At 38.1% G+C, this 17894-nt stretch overlaps 1 protein-coding gene and 1 long non-coding RNA gene across 7 annotated transcripts in view; one reads left to right on the plus strand and one right to left on the minus strand.

Annotated features, from left to right (window-relative positions):
* Positions 1–6040: 6040 nt before the first annotated feature.
* On the minus strand, positions 6041–8363 carry LOC138919732 (uncharacterized). The gene is made up of 2 exons (XR_011430191.1): positions 8162–8363; positions 6041–7761 (listed from the first exon to the last, which is right to left on the minus strand). It is a non-coding gene; the product is annotated as an uncharacterized lncRNA (long non-coding RNA).
* Positions 7597–17894, plus strand: part of CDH12 (cadherin 12) — a 937014-nt gene continuing 926716 nt past the window's right edge. Inside the window, exon 1 of one of the 6 annotated variants that reach the window (XM_014734929.3) lies at positions 7597–8241. The gene's annotated coding sequence lies outside the window, so the exon portion shown is untranslated. The remainder of the gene's footprint in view (positions 8242–17894) is intronic. The other 5 variants (XM_070245950.1, XM_070245953.1, XM_070245951.1 and 2 more) reach the window with 5 other exon arrangements.

Genomic DNA, 17894 nt, shown 5'->3' on the forward strand with positions numbered 1-17894 from the left:
GTGAGTCAGCTATGACTCCTGATCTTGGAGAAGTGGCCTTATGTAAGATATGCCTTTTGAGGCCCAGCAGTGTGCTTCCCTCTTGTCACCAGTCCAAATGATCCACAAGTGACCCCTGTGTGGGCTACTTGTGTCCTTCTGCTGTGGCAGCATTGCTCTTACTACAGGTACCCAGGGAGTCTAGTCTTTTCCTCCCTGGCCAGCTGTTTGTAAACCAGATTTGGGGAACCCCAGCACTGTTGGATACAAGGACTAATAGCACACTCATGTTATAGTTTTCTTGTTAATTGAGTAGGTACCCAGTGTAGCTGGTTGCTAGGCTCAGGGGCTTACAGTTGCTATAGGCCTCTGATCTGCAAGGCTGTTGTCAGCTTTCTTAGGATTGCAGCTGAGTGGGGCTTACCCTAGGCATGGGAGCACCGAATTGTTTTAGGCTTTGGAAGGTGGAGCCAATCCTCTTTGTGGCTGATTGTGAAGCACAGGTCTTCTGCCACTGATAGGCCCCAACCCCACAGCTCCACAGACACTGTCAACACAGCCCTGGTCTATGCAGACTTCCTGACCTCCTAGAGTATACCCAGCTGCCCCACTGCAGAGGCTCCCACCTCTCCACCAATGCCTCCCACCGTTCACCTGGTCCTCATACAGTCCCTGCCCCACAGACACGGACACACTTGCCTACCTGTAGAGGATCAAGTCACCCAGTCTATGCAGGCCCACAAATAGCCTGAGAGCTTGCTATTGGGTATCACCAGTCCCTAGGGCAGGCTGCCTACTCTGGCTGAACTGCATTAATTCTGGGCTCTAGTGGGTGTGGCAGACCCCTGGGCTATTAGGCCAGGGGAAGAACTTCAATGACATCTGCCAGCATCTGTGTCAGCACAGCTGTACTAGGTCACAACAATGGCTTCCACCAATGTCTCAGTCTCTGGAGAGGTCACACCTCTCACTGAGATGTGCCCAGAGCCTACCAGGTGAGTCTCTTTTCACCAAAGAACTGTGCAGCTTTCTTTTTTGTGATTTTAGGTTGCTCTCTGAGATGGGGGAATTTGTGCATGGGCCCTTTAAGAGCCAGGTTTTATTGGCTTTCCTCTGATAGCTTTTCTGGGGGTATTCCCCATTGCAGGTAATAGCCAGTGAAGCCAGATAGTAGGACATTCGTCTCAGTTGTGCTGAGTCTGAAGAATACTTACGGAGGTAATGTGCCCCTGATAAGGTCCCCAGTTCTCCAGGGAGGACTGCGTACCTTAGAGTGGCTCCTGCCTGGTTGGCTGTGAAGCTCTGTCACTCACAAAGGTGGCTTTCTTTCTCTCCTGAAGGAATTTCTGCCTCTTCTGCATCAGTCAGGACTGTCCCTTGTTGTGGGCGTTCTTTTTATCCAGTTTTCAGTTTGTTCTCTAGGGTAATTTTTCCAAGAGTAGTAACCTGGTGGTGTCTGTGGGAGGAGGTGAGTTCAGAGCCTGCCTACGCTGCCATCTTGACGAGATCTTATGATGTACTCTTAAGCTATTAACATATGTTTGAATTTTTAGATTGCATACTCTGACAGCAGTGAAATATAATGTATGTCATATAGTACTTTTGCAATGATTTATTTACATTATTAATTTGTTGCTATTATCTTTAGTATAAAGTTGACACCCAGATATATAATTATATCATGGATTAACAGAATATTTTTGTCACTTAAATTTTCTTTGTAAAAATGAATATTAAACCGGACCCATCTTTTCTCTACAAGTAATGCTCACTCCAAACTTCTCAACATCAGACAATGGCACCAATATTTCATTAGATATTTAAAATTGAAAATTCAGATTAACGTCTAATATCATCCAGTGCATTGTCATCTATCTCCAAGAAGTCATGACATCTTATAATTTCTTATTTTAAAATTTCACTTTCATTTCTTCCTCACTCATCTTAATCTATGTCCTACCCATCCCTGAATAATGATATTTGCTTCATAATGGTGCCCCTTCCTCAATTCCCAGTAGATTAAAATAATAACTATTTTATAGTTGATCTAACATATGTTGAACCAATATACATATTAATTTGCCATAACACAAGTCCTATACCCCAACCAGGCTGATTTGCAGAAGCTTTGAGCCTGAATATGTGAATCTTTCTACTTACTCAAATTGTACTCTTTTAGCACCCTTAAAACCCAGTGATGTTTTGTGATGTTCCCAATCAACTTTAGGACATATTAGTATTGCCCACATTTCTTGTGTTTCTCATTTTCACATGTTCACTAATACCAGGGGCTGTCCCCCAAATATACCTAACCAGAGTTTTTCCAATTGTCAGGAGTACCTGGTGGTAGGAAGGTGCGAGCTGAGATTCTACTGATTGATGGCAGTTCACAGGCTAAAGAGTAAGTATTAGTATCAGGTGGTGCTAAATAATAACTCAGTTTGGGCATGTGTCATTTTGAGAAAAAAAAAAAGAAAAGTATTAGTATGAGATACACTGAATATGAATCATGATACTGAATCCTGACTGATTGATTGTCTGCATGGCCTTGAGCACAGGATATTTCCCCTCTGAGCCTTAGTTATTTCACCTATAAAATGGCAATAAAAATATCTTCTTACATTATGGTCGTGAGATTTAAATGAAGTAATATTTATGTCAAACACACACAGGGTCTTTAAAAATTAGTTCCTTCCATATAAGACTGAATTCCATGTACACTTCTAATCAAGATAGTAAGACAATTACTGAATAGGTCTGATCACCTGTTCGCCCCTTTGCTGAGTCTGAAGTTTGCTGTTTTGTGACAAAGGCTTCTGCTAATTGCATCTTTTCCTTTTCAAATGTTATATTTATTTCTGTTCATAATGGAGATGCGTTTATAATCTTGGGACAAAACACTATTTTGTTGTAAGAATATTTAGTTTGCATATAGTTGGTGGCAAAATATGTAGTTGATGTAAATTTCTGTGGCCCAAGGCTTTTTCTTGAGTCTACAGAGATTACAGGGTTTCCTCTTTTGCATTCACCATTCACCCCTAACACAAAGCAATGTACACTGTAAAATTCAACAATTATTCGTTCAATGGGTTATTAAAATATCAGTCATCTTTTGAGGGGAAAAATGCTGTTTCTTAAGAATCAATATTTCTCCCACCGTTGAAATCAAAACCCATAAAGCAATATTAGAGGCAAGCATTAGAGTTTAGTGATTATGAAAATGAGCTCTGGAGTTCAACTGCCATGATTCAAATCCTGACTCCACTGATTACTCTGTTTATGACCATTATAGGTTATTTAACTTCTCCATGACTTTGTTTTCTCATTTGTAAACTGGAGAAAATAATATTACCACCTTCACACGCACTATGAAAATATAAGTGAAATATTTAACCTGACATAAGTGATATAATAAGTGAAACATATAGTGAAATAATATGCCTGACATCTAGTAAGTGCTTAGTAAATATTAGCCCATTTATTATTAGTAATAATTGTTGTAGTGTTTTATTATTGTTATTGGATGACTAGTCAAATCTCTTATTTCCTGCTACATTCTCTGGCAGTAGGCTCTGTCCAGTTATTTTGAATCATCAGCTCACCCTGGACAATCTGGGTCTTCTGCTTTGATCTGAATCCCAGAATATTTGACACGACATTTTTATAAGTTTACTTTCTCCTTTTGCCCTTTGTTATTGACGTAACTGTTATCTTAGGATATCAGACGAGAAGCTTACACTTTTTTTGGACCCCCTGATTTCAGTTGCAGCTGAGAGGCACTGACCCATGTGGTTGTGATCCACTTTTTTACTCAAGGTGAATCCCTCAAGTGAGCACAGCTTGTCCTTGCTGAGGACAGGCTCCTTTTACACTGAAAAGAATGATGGGAGTCACTGTGTCTACATGTGTATGTATCAGCCTAGATCAATAAAAGGAGGAAGCTTCTAGCCTTTTGATTGGAAAATTCTTGGAGGTATTCTGTATACTTCTCTGGAAATCCCTGTGGAACCAAGCCATGTTATACACAGCTGCCACTTTGATCAGGCCCCTTTGCACTGGTTCTGGAGATCACCTGGTACGTAAACTACGTGCTCACGGGCCTTTGATTCATCCTCTAAAGAGAATACCAGCAAGGATGCATAATCTCCCAGATTTAAAACAATGAGCACTGATTTTTTTTCCTTCTCTCTACTGTCTGCACCCACATTTAATAAAATCTCAATTATTCTTATGCAATTTCTTATATTCGTCTTGTTTGTTTGAAATTGTTTCAGTTTAACAATAAGTACAAGATATGAAATGGCAAAACAAAGGTAAAGAAAATATGATCTCTATCCACCTGGTAGGCAACCTCATCTTTTAGTTTTAGTATCAGAGGAGAATGTGGTAGATCATACTATTCTCCAATGTTTCTCTTCCTCTAGGAAGGTTATATGTCTCTGTCACATTGACATCACCCTTAGCAATGTGTCTGATTTTATTTGGCCAAGGAAATATAAACAGAAGCGATGTTTGTCACTTTTGAGCCCAAGTTATTCTTTTTGTTGCTTGAACAAGGATCTCCTGGTTTCTGTGTCTCCTCATCCTCTTCTGTAAGATTGGAAATGTTGTGAGGCAAAACTATACTTGACCAATAATAGACATGTCGAGGATACAGAGGTGCTCATTAAGAGATGGCTACAAACTTCCAAGGAAGACAGGTGAAAGCCTGAATCAAGACAATGACAATTGTGGATAAAATAAATGATGAAACGACGCTTTTAATGGTATTTAGGAAGTCTAGTTGATGGAACTTGTTGAGTCATTGAATGTAGGTACAAGGGTGACAGTGCTTGAGTTCTGGCCCATATTACATCATGCTTTAATGTTTCACAGCCTTGTGATGAATTTTCTTTTGTTTACTGTCTTTCTCTCTCTCCCTTGCCAACAGAGTAATCTTCTTATAATTTTGATGATGTCATTCCTTTTCTAAACAGCCTTCCATGGCTCCCCATTGCTAAAGAATTACTGTTCTTTCCTCAAAATGATTTTGAGTTTCCCATTAAATACCTTGTCCCAGTCATCACTTTTGCTTTAGCACTGGTTTCTTACCTCTAATTCCTTTAATTCTACTTATTTGTTTTAGTCAGGTTAGATTAGGTTCTTGGGTGGCAACATACTCTCCCAAATTTCAGTAACTTACAAATGAAAGCTTTATTACCCTTTTAAGCTACAGTTTCAATTTTAGGACAGCTAAGACTCCAGTGTTCTCTTCATTCAACAGACCAGGCTGATAGGAAAGCCTCTATATGAAGTGGGTACAACCTTATATTTGTTCTTCAATATTCTACTTGGAAATGATAATGTTCTCTTTCATTCATCTTTCAAAGCCAGTCATATACCAAAACTGGAAAGAAGTAAATTGCTTCCCCAGGGTAGAACAGTAAAAATCTGTAAAAAGCACACTAATATAATTTCCCACATCATCGTTTTCACTCTATTCCAAATCCCATTGATTTCATAAATCCAGTTGTGTCCACCCCATCTTCAAATGTCACTTCTTTCTCAACTCTTGCCATCTGTACTAATTATATGGCACATCTTATAATGCCCTAGGCAAGGGTTGGCAGATTTTTCTTAAAGAGACAGACAGTAAACATTTTAGGCTTCAGGTCCGAGGTCTTTGTGTCAACTACTTAACTCTGCCAATGTGGTGCAAAAGAAATCATAGAAAATACGGGAAGAATAGGTATGACTGTGCTCCAATAAAACATTGTTTACAAAATTAGGTACTGTTGTGCTGCAGTAGCTCGCAGACCCCTTCCTTAAGCAATGACTCAAACTTGAGGGTGCCTTGGAATCATCAGAAGGGATATTAAAACATGGAATTGTGGATACCACTCTTATTAGAGTTTCTGATTCAATAGGAATGAGGAAAGGCCTGAGAATTTGCCTTTTCCTTAAGTTCCCAGGTAATGCTTTTGCTACTGGTCTTGGGACCACACGTGCAAAAACTGTTGACCAATAGAACAAAGACAATATTCTGTAGTCAATGGCTTGTTATTTGTGATTAACAAATGAATTCAAAGAATTGAATACATTTTATTATGAAAGAAATAAACAATGTTTATTATTTTCATTTCATTAGCATATTCCTTTCTTCATGAGAGCCTGGTGACTACACTTAGCCGGAGAATGCCCTGAATAAAATTTTCTTGCCTACAGGAGTGAGTTACAACAAAGTTATCGTTCACCTTTTTATAGCGACACAGCATACAGTGCTGTAAGTATTAGGCTTTTCCATGCCTCCTTCATATGATGGACAGGTAACAAAATTGTTTTGTTTTTAAAGTCTCCCCAAGCTATTTCAACTTGTCACGATGCACAAAGCTTGGCTACACCAAATGCATCAACCCATTTGTCTTTCTTCAGTGGAAGAAAAAGATTTCAGAAAGACACATTTATTTTATTCTTATTCAACAGTGACATCGAAAAGATTCTTATTTGTGTAGTTGTTCAAGCTACCAATCCTACCTGTACTTATGTATAATATTTAAAACTGCACAGACATTTTGTACTCCTGAGATTTTTTATATACTTAGGTTAAATGGATGATCTCAAATATTGCTGCATTCTTTGACATATAAATGATAAAGTCACTTAGATTCTTGGAGAGAAAATAAATGATTTCCTGATGAACTTTTTTAAGTAAATTTTTACTCAATACTTAGCACTTCAACAGTGAAATTGTTGGAGCTCATTGAGTGAACGTGACCGCCAATTGACCCGTGAGCTGGATCTCAAGGATTAGAGGCTCCTTATCTGCCTCCTCTGTACTTGAAACATACAGTTGGTCTCTGTTCCATACTGGGAGCCACTTCAAGGTTGCAGCCTTGAGAGTAATACCCTTTTACGACCATTTGAACTGTGTATGTGATTGAACTCCGTTAAGGCCTCTATATAAACTTTTAAGATTCTAGCAGTCGAGTGGGTGGTAAGTTCCCTTCCTCATTAAACCTGCCACCCACCAATCTGGAGTGGCCTGCCTCTCTTTTCCCGTCTCTCCTTGCCCTAAGTGCACTGGGCCAGTTTCAAATTTCACCTTGGGGAACTCCAGAGGTTGTGAACAAACAGAAATATAAAGAAAGATCACCATGGATAAAGCATGCTTGGTGGTTTTGGAATTTAGAGGAAGTAATATTATTGTTTACAACAGTGTTACTCTTCATTATAAGAGTTTTTTGATCATTATAGTACTCTGTAAAGTTGCAAGTAATCGCTAACAAACTCCCTCACTAAGAGAAATTTATATTAATTTAAAAAATCTTACAATAAATAAATACGCCAAAATTAAACAAACGAGACGAATTTATATAGTCTGAACACTTTTCAGTTGCCTGTAGAATCTGGATCAAGTTCAATAGACACAGGTAAATAAACTAGAAGAAATTGCTTGAATAAGGTAGATAGCATCACTTAGCAGCTGATTCTTGTTCCGACAAAATTTAGAGAGTAAGACAACTTTCAAGTAAAATGGACTTGATTTTCTTGTTCCCCAAGAGAAAAGAATCAAGCTACTTAGGTAGGTGGAGTGAGGACTAGAACCGAAGCCTTCTGCCTCCCAGCTGATAGTTCTCTGATTTTCCACAGTCCTCGAGCATTTACACACCAGCTCCAGGCGCTACCTAAGCCAGGTGCTCTCACTTTTCCAGCCCGGATCTTCACTCACTCCTAAGATCCTTTAACGAGTGTTCTGAGAGCTGTGCAGTCCTTCGATTCATTCAAAGCATTCTACAGCGAACACTAGGGGGGAAAAGAACAAACAAGATAAATTTCAAATATAGGATTCAATTACTTTTCACAACTCGATGATGTGTCAAAGGCACGCTGTGTTTTGTTTTGAGGGCGGGGAGATGACTGGGAGGGAATCCTGGGCCCCCATTGGCTGGCCGCTCTCCGCTGCAGTTGAGCTCCAGCCGCTCGGAGAGGATTATTGATCTGAAGGGTAAACGTGGAGGGAGCCACAGAGAGGGGTCCAAGCGTTTCTGAGAAGAGAGGCAGCCTCTTCCAGGAAGAAAGTGGTGTCTGCTGGCTGCCCAGCTTGGAGAACCTTCTATGAATAAACGGGGACAAAATGCAAGGCAGTTTGTTGCTACAGTGATTTAGAAGGAAAACAAGAGGGAGAGAAAGAGAAAGGTCTCACCTTCCGTGCGAGCCGGGGTTGTTGCATCCTGCTGCTGCCGTCTCTGCTGCTGCTCCTGCAGCTGCCGTGTCTGCCACCAGGTAAGGCATCCTTTTTTGACTGGGATTGCATCGTGTGTGATCGCTCCAGGGCACATGCACAGAAATTCATCCATGATTAATAAAGTGTTGCCTGGCATAGTCAGAAGCTGAGCGAGGCTGCACACAGATCTGGCACCTGAATTAGGAACTGGTGCGTGGTTTTGCTTTGGGAAACTTCGATAAGTTCTAAACAAGTCTCCAGTCTCCAGAGCGAGAGGTTAAATTAAAAGGGGAGGGAAAGAAATGTTTTAACCACTAGTATACCTTACTTCGCACGGCTGAATTTTCAAATGAAAATAATTATGTGTGCTAGATGCTCAATTGGTTAGGTTCTAAATGGCTTTATTGATAGCCAGTTTTACACAAAATAATTAATACCTTATTTCCAAACAGCTTCTGTAAATACCCATCTCCACTGATTTTTGTTAATATAGGGTAACACCGCTACACCCTTCTCCACTGATTTTTATTAAGATATGTACATTTTAAAACTTCATTCTTCATGAAAAAATACAACCGTAAACCAATTGAACTGTTTTAATAGCTATCCTCGCTCTCGGTGTACAGCTATATGAGTTCCCTACCACAAAACTAATTTGGGACAAGTGGAAGAGGTACAGATTACCAGCTCTGCTGCGGGTTATATAATATGCATTTCAAAATTATCTTAAGGGTATTAATCATTTGGTGGCACATTTAAAAAGGAAGACATATGTGCAAGATAGGGCATGCTAGTAAATCATTTTTCAAGGAGACTTTCAGCATTTTACAAGCACTTTCTTTTTAAACATCATCAGTTGTTTCTCTCTCCATGGGCATCACAGTCGTTTCAGACGCTGTGTAGTTCAGGGAGCTTGATGTCTCTCATAGACATATTTCTCTGTACTCTCTGGGGAGGGAACTGACATACTTTTGGCTGATTCTGTGACCATGTCATGATTCTCAATTTCTCATCAGGTATTTTGAAGCTCATTCACAAACTGCTCAGCTAGAAAATTACCTTACATACTGAGGAGGAAAAAAAATTAAATAGAGTAGCTTCTGAAAATGTTTACAGTTTCAGATTACACTATACATGATCAAAACATGGAAATCTAACCATGTCAAGCAGATATTAGTTTGCATCTCTTTGCAGCACACTTGATTAGTTTTAAGATTTATAAAATAGCACCCAGACACACAATGGTACAGAAATATTGAGCCTCATTAAATGGCATCACTTATTCATTAATTATCCTAGGCAATTTGAGAATCATGTCAACTTCTATGTCTGCATTATTATTTCTAGAAAGGAATTTAACTGAATAGGTTTTTATCGTAAATATTTCCATGATTCCAGCAGAAGTTCTCTTCAGAAGAAAGGCAGGTGGTTACTCTTTCCAAGTCATAAGCAGTTGATTGACTAATTGTTTTTGACTGCTCGAGAGCGTTGCCACACACAAAGTAGGAGCTTCCACTTAACTAATTTCACTAACTGGCTCATCAGCTTATTCAGTAAGAAGATCTAGGGACGATTCCATTCCTCCACCTGCTATAGAAACTACTGGACTAAAAAGAGGTTTCATATTAACTTGAATTCAATTCCAAAATGAAATATATTTTCCTTCATTAAAAGCTTTTATTTCAAAAACTAACTTCCAAGTTTAATTCTGCCATTGTTAAGTCTCTTCCCCATTTTAAAAAAAAAAAATTTCTCTTGTGTTGTGTTCAGCAAATCTCCAGTTTCTGGATTCGTAACTTCTCCTGTATACCATTTTCAAGCAGTAGGGGGAAGTTTTCAAGCCAAGAATGCTTTTTTCCTGCTGGATCTCATTCCTTCCACTGATCTGCTTAGTGATTTGATCATTTTAGATAATTCCCACAAAAAGGGGGAGCTGAATTATTACGGGAGGGAGCTGTCATTTGTCCTACATGTGGGATGATATTAAGTTCTCATCGGAGCAAAAAAACTGCTTAGTTTATGGAAAAAATCCCTGTTAATGCTTCATGTGACAGACTTATACCTCAATATGACTGCATCCTTTAAGGACGGAGCACTAAACTGATCTCCTAAGACTGAGCATCTTTCGCATCTGGTATTTTGGCAGAACGTATTTCATGTAATAGCCTGTGATATTGGTTGAAATCAATCAAGGATTTATCATTTAGGTTTTATCATTTTGTGGTTGATAAGAATATCTGTCACTCCTACCCCTTAAAATGCACTGTGATGAACATCAAACCCCTCGTGCTGATGAAATGGAACTGCAAATAGTCTGCTTAAACTGTTCTTACATGAAATGTGAAATATTACTGTGTTTTCACACCTATGCCTTTTAGATGTCACATCATTAAATCTATCAAATAATTGTGATAGGAGGATGCATACAGTGATGGTTCTCTTCAGAAGTGAGCCATGTTTTCATGTAAAAATATCAAATCTAAGGACTTGTACAATAAATTAACATCCTAGTAGACTCTGTCATAAATGTCTTCATACTTCCAAAGGAAAAGTGTGATTACAGATGTCTCATTTAAGGTAAGATACTATTCCTTTAGTCTTTTAACAAATTATAGCTGTTTTTAAAGTAATTATGTCCTGTATTACCATGTCAGCATTACCACATCAATAGATAACATTTTGATTATAATGTGGCATCAATTCATGATTCTATTTATATTACGTGTGAAAATTATTTCTCCTTTTCTGTTTAACAAATATTGAGTCTTATTTTTATGAATAGGCTCAATTTATATGGAGAAAAAGAAAATAAACTTACTCATTAAATAAGAAATGAAAATTTATTATTTGTACTGGGAACTTTTCCTTTTACTTTGCTAATACATGATAATTGAACAATTTACATTTTTATAGCTTTTAAAAGCGTTTTAACTTTTGGCTTGAAGGCAATTGCATTTTTTTTTTGTGAATTACTGTGCTAAAAGGGTCATATGTCATCACGAAATTTTAAAAGGAAAATGTGTGTGTGTGTGAATGTGCATAATGCTGCCTGTGTTGAATGTCAGTAGTAGTTACTTAAAGTTATTTTTAAGCATCATGTGATAAGATGACTAATACTATGGAGTAACATTTTAAAAAAGGCTAGGAGAAAGTTATGACTATTGAAAAATCAAATAGCAGATGAACTTCACATAATGTTATTCTACTTTTTGTGAGATCTTGGATAAATGTTCTAAGAATTCATTTATTCAATTATTCATTATTTCATAATTTAATAAGCACTTGTTAACCTATTGAAAACAGGGCCTAGGTTTACTATTTTTATGAGTTTAGCTTCATTCACATTTCTATCACTTTATCATGTTACAGCTCATGGTATCAAGGGATCAATTAAATCTTCAGTGTGCCTCAGTTATTTTTTTAAATAAAGGGCTATGGTATTCTTTCATAACCCTTGCTCTGTGAATAAGTCATTACGCTATAAATGCATTTATATTACCTTGAGTATAAGGGAATATGAGGAGTATGTTATTGAACAATGTAAAATTCTTCTTAAAATATGTACATCTCATGCATGTATGTGCGAAGATTCTAGTGAGAGAAGGTGAGGCCACAATTTGTGCACAGGTACTCATTAGAGAAATACAGAGCTTATATATTAACTCCTAAATCTATGCATTCAGATGGCTGAATGATGCATACTTAGTTCCAAGTACAAAGTAGTAGTTAAGCATTAGGGCATAGTAGGTTGTGAATATAGACTTATCCACAAAATACTATGCTAGTGGCAAGTATGATTGATTATGCCTTAAGTGTGCCATATAATCAGTGGGTTCTATAAATCCTATTTGCTGGAAAATTATTATAGCATACAAAGAATGTTTTTCTCCGTGCAAAGATGAAAGTCTTGATTCATTGTCTGCATGATTTGGAAAGATCAAAACTTGGGAGTCAGACAATGGTTTGAATCCAAATTTTTAGAATTATTCTGTGGGCACTTTAGGGCAGGTTACTTTTTGGTTCTTGGTTTCTTCTCTTGATTTAGTATATTACTTCATAGACAATACTCACTAATGGTCAAGTCTTTCTCCTTTTAAACTTCTATGACCATATAGCAAGCTAGATTGTTAGAGATTAACTACAGCCACTGCTGGCCTGCTGGGTTAGATGAAAATATGTAATGGCCAGGATTTGTTGTGTGCTTGAATTTACTTGACATGCTGGGATGGAAATAGTCCTCAGGTCACTTACCTAAAAAAAAAAATTCCACTTATTTTTGGCAAGAACACTTTCAATAGACAGGCATGGATGTTTCTGGTAATTTAAAGAATCAGTGAAGTTTAGATTGATGAAAATTTTACCATTATCTTTCAAGATTTACAAGTCAAGCAAAGAGGAGACTAGGAGGTAGCTAGAGAGAGAGTAGAGAGTCAAGGGAAGTTTGTGGGATTGTGTTTTTTCTGGAGACTTGAACATGTGAATAGATGAGGTGGAAATCATTAGAAAGAGAAAGGAAAATAAATGTTGGATCAAGGTTTTAGAGTTTTGGAGGAGGTCATTGAGAGGGCATGACTGCTCATTGACCTGCAAGCTGGACCTGGGCACTTGGACGTTTCTTACCACCTCACCTGTCTTTGGAACGTACATGCTGCCCACCATTCCCACACCAGGAGCTGTTTCAGGAACGCAGCCGTGAGAGAGTAAGGTATTGTTGAAACTATCTGGACTGAATATTTGACTGACCCCAGTTAATGCCTCTAAGATTCTGGTGGGCAGATGCAGAGATCTACTCATCCTTCAGCCACCCAAGACAGGCCTCTTGTGTAAGTCCCCTTGTTTGTTAAACCTTCTACCTATCAATCTGGAGTGGCCTGCCTCTTTCTTCAGTCCCTCCTTGCCCTCCTCTATGGCGGCCAGTTTCAGATTTCACCCAGGAAGCTCCCAAGTGTGTGAACCAACAGAGAGAAGATGAAAATTTATAATATCCAGGGCAGAGGTGGAAGAAACAATTAGATGTCATTAATTTTAATAATCCAAGTGAAATAGTATTCAAAAGCCAAATATCAAAGAATTTTAGCTGACATTTTGACATTTATTAAAATATCTTGAATGTCAAAAAGGATTGTTAGGAAATAATCAACCAAAATGTGATCCTAATTAATTTATCCAAAGTAATACTTTTAAACATAAGTGATAGAGATACAAATGCTTGGTAAATGCTGAGAAGTAGAAAAAATTAACATTAATAGATTCCATTCTTCCAATGAAAAAAAAGTGTTGGAGTGCTATCATTAGCAGTAAATGGTATGATGCATTTAAAACTATTTCTGAGGAGCAGGATATGGGAATGCTTGAAGCAACAAGCAAATAACAATGTATCCAAAGTGAAATGTCCTCCCACAACTTTGTGAGTCAATATTTATTTCACTTGCTGCAAATGATGTGATTTCAGGCAGATTTAAAAGCAAGATTTTACTGAAACTTGACTCTTCCCTAATTACTAGCAATAGGATAGTGATTGAAAAGTGAAAAGTAAGGTCTTGGTGAGGCTTTGTTATATGTTTACTTAGCAAGAATGCAGAGCCCAGAATAATTTTCTGAAACAGAATGATGTCTCACAGTGAGATATCTAGTTATCTTAGTCAGCATCCAGTATTTACGCCAAACTGCCTACTAAAAGGAGGTCACCATTATTAGATCCTAACAGAGAAGGAAGTCCAGTATTAGAATGTAACTGTTGTAGCCAGAATTAGTTGTGTCAGATAATAGAGCAAATACAGTTCATTTTTGTGTATACTAAACATAAATAATAGAAATTGTAACAGCCATATTAAACAGATAGTTATTCTATAATACATTCAAATCTCATTATTTCACATGTTTATTTAATAAGGAATTTTATATGCTTATTATTATATAACAGCAGTGATGAGGAAAACAACTGTATAAATGAAAATATAGGGTGTGTGTTCTGCCCCAGCCCAGAAGTTTACACACACCTCCAAATTAGAGATATTGTCAAACAGGTGTTACTTTTGACAAACATAGATTACAGTCAGGCATGTTCAAAAGACACAATCACACTACAAAATTACAGGCTGATCTTAAGAGAGTTTTGGCTGGATTGTAAAATGTGGAATCTTTTTGGAGGGAATTCTCGCAGTATCCATCAAAATTCAAAACGCGACAATTCCAGTACTCAGATTATTTTCTGCATAAGTACTTCCCAGCGCTGGTCAAGGCCTTCTGATTTTACTCTTCTGTCACTAACTGCTTCTCTTTCTCCTTTGCTGAGTTCTCTGTCTTCAGATCTATAAGTAGAAACTTAGCCTATCCCAGATCCCAGTCCTAGGCCCTACTCACCTTTCTATATAGAAACTCACCTAAGAGGTAATCCTATCCAGTAGCACAGGTTTAAATGCCATCTGAATGCCTCTTTCCAAATCTATATCTTTGTCTCCAATCCCCATGCTGAGCATCAGACTCCAATTTCCGAATGCCTACTCGATAGTTCTTCTTGCACAACTATATTAGTCTGCTCAGGCTACCAGTACTAAATACCATAGACTGAGTGGCTTAAAGGAGAGCAAATTCTTTTCTCACAATTTTGGAGGCTAGGAAGTGCAAGATTAAATTGCTGGCTGATTCAGGTTCCTGGTGAGAGTGTTCTTCTTGGCTTGTAGATGGCTGTCTTCTTGCTGTTTACTCACATGAACTCTTGTTAGTGCTGGTGCAGAGAGAGAGAGAGCAAGCTCTCTGGTGTCTCTTCCTATAAGACCACTAATCCCACCATGAGGAACTCATCCTCATGACCTCATCTAATTGCTTCCCAAAGGCTCCATCTCTAAATACCATCACATTGGGATTCAACATATGTGGCCCCTGAATTTTGGGGGGACACAATTTAGTCCATAGCAACTTCTAATAATCATTTTATACACAGCATGGTCAAAACCAGACTCTTGATTTCTACCCCTCCTGACCTAAACCTAAATACACTCATTTTCCTCATTTCAGTAAATTCTATAATTATTTATTTAATTTCTTAAGAGCTTAGGGTTAGCTCTGAGGCCTTGCTTTCCTCCCTTCCCCCCGCACTCAGTGCCAATATTGAATCCACTGGCTCCATAGCTTCATTGTCTAAATATAGCATTATATTTAGGTAATATATAGTGCTCACCTCCCCCATAGCTCCCTGTGTTCCAACCACTATTGTCTCAATCTACAAACTGGTCTTCCTGCTTCTACTTTTGTCCCCGTCCCCCAATTCATTGCACAGTAGCCAAAAGTAAGCCATCCAATATCACTGTCACAGTACTTTCCATGGTTTAAAGCCAATATCTGGCTTAGCCCCGCCACCCCATCATTTTCTATCTCATTAGGCTACATTCATCCCTGCCACAGGGACTTTGCACTTACCCAGCTTCGCCCTTTACCTCCTGTAGCTCTTGGTTTAAATGTCCTTACTTTGGAGGAGCATTCTCTAACCACTGGCTGTAAATAGCACTTCCTTCCCCAGAAGAATTATCTTTACTGTTATTCGTGTTTAATTTTCTTTGAATAGGACCTGCTTCAGCTTACATGACATTGCATTATATTGTCTGTCTTCCAAAATAAAGTGCAAACCCCATCAGGGAGACCCTCTACTAGCAGCTGGCATATAGGAGACCTCAGTAAGTCTAAGTGTTTGATGAAGGAATAAAGGAATGAATGAAAGAACAGATATGGGCACATAATAAACATACACCTGCATAGAAAAGGAGTTTGAATGATTTACATGACAATATGTTGAGAGCACTATCTTTAGGGACAAGAGTGACACATACTTGTGAATTTTTTGACTTTTTATAGTAGTATATTCATGCATATAATTTGGCCTGTAAATGTAATAATCATTAACGAGTCATGCCATTTGTATTAGTACTTGTTACTGAAACAGTGTTCTCCTGTTAAAATGATTAGGGGAATAAAAAGAATATAATCTGTGTCAGCCTACCAAAAAAAAGATGATCTTAAAGTTAAGGCAGAATAATGTGGATGAGTACTATAGCTATCTTTTCAACTCAAGATTCAATACTATGTCTGTGTATAATGTCCCTGATCCCCCATGGTGTCTACAATTAAAACAAACCTCCCAGGATACACTAAAAAGGGGGAAGAAGGCTTTTAAAGATTTGTCTTAATTGGCTCTGAGATGCAGTTGTGTTATCTGAAGAGAACAGAGGAGAATCAGTATTAACACCTGGACTCCTGTCTCGGCGAAGTCCAGAGCTCCTAAAGTAACAATTAAATGGCTTAATCTGAAAACCCTCCAAGGTTTCATTCAGTAGCTCTCTTCAGAAGGGCACTGCTAATTCTTCCTGAATTGCTTCTAACTGCACTGCCTTAATTTGAACAGTATTCAAAATTCCATTCTCTCTAATGGAGTTAATTGCATTATGAAAGTCGGCTTAGAGTGGAAACTTATTTCCTCTTGTGGAGTCTCTCTCTACAGAGCCCATTCTTTTCCTTTCAACTTGACATATAGCCACATTTGTGTAGGATCATGTCACAAACGCACTGTGTTCTGTTTAAACTACATTTCGAAGAATATTCTTTAAAATATTTATATACCCAGCAAAGCACATTAGCTAGCCAAAGCCCCTACAGTTTTGTACATGCTCAGGTTGTCTGATCTAATAGACTCTAAGTTCTGGGAACATTAACAAATCTCTGAGCTTTTAAACAGGCCATGACCTATCATTTAGAGGGCTACTTCAATAAAGCGGAGGCTCACTTAGGTTAATGACAGATCATGGAGCTGTTTGATTTGCAGTGAGCCAAGTTACCCATTATCCCGAACATTCATGTGGCTCGTGTTAGCACATCCAAATAATGAGTCAAGACTCTTCCCTTGCTCTTGCAGATTTCCAAGTCATTACAAGACATCCTTGTGTGCAAGTCCGTGAAGCTTTATGCCTGATGACTTCAAATGCATTACTATTTTTGCCGAAAGTATGAAATTTCAGATAGGGGTCAATTTCCTCATGAGAGTGTCAGCTGCTTATGCAGAGTTCATCTGGGCATCTTTTGAACAAAAAGGCAGACATTCTCTCCCTCTCCCTCTCTGTTTTTGTTTGTTTGTTTTGTAATTTTCTTTTCTTGATGAAGGATAGAGAACCATGGACGGCTTTACATAATTAAGTATCCCTCTAATTATATTCACATTTGCCGTCTACCCTTGTTCCTCCATGCATATATACACAAACATGCACACTGGCACGCAGACAAGACCAGTAGACATTGAATCAGTCTGTAATTAAAAAAAAAAGTTACATCAATTATAAGCATCATAACAAGGAGCCACAATCTGCTTTATAATGTCAATATAGTGATTGCTCCCCCTCCATGTCTGTTTTCTGTTAATTCTATACGGTCTCTTTAGAGGCACCTGTCCGTGATAAGAAATCTTGAAAATTAAGGAAAATACACGGGAAATATATTTTAATTATTTTGGAAAGTATTTTTGTAATGCCCTCACATTTATGCTTATCAGCCGTGTGTGCAGACGCACACACAAATGTTAAAAGCAACTTCTTCAGTAAGATCTCTCAGGTTAGCTAAATGTTTCTGATAGAAGGCAATAAACCCTTTTGGCATTAATCCTTCCCCAAAATGAAATACTTCTACACTATAGAGAAAGCTATACGAAATATGAATGACAGGAGGAAAA

This window comes from Equus caballus, chromosome 21, assembly GCF_041296265.1.
Source record: "Equus caballus isolate H_3958 breed thoroughbred chromosome 21, TB-T2T, whole genome shotgun sequence".
NCBI lineage: Eukaryota > Metazoa > Chordata > Mammalia > Perissodactyla > Equidae > Equus > Equus caballus.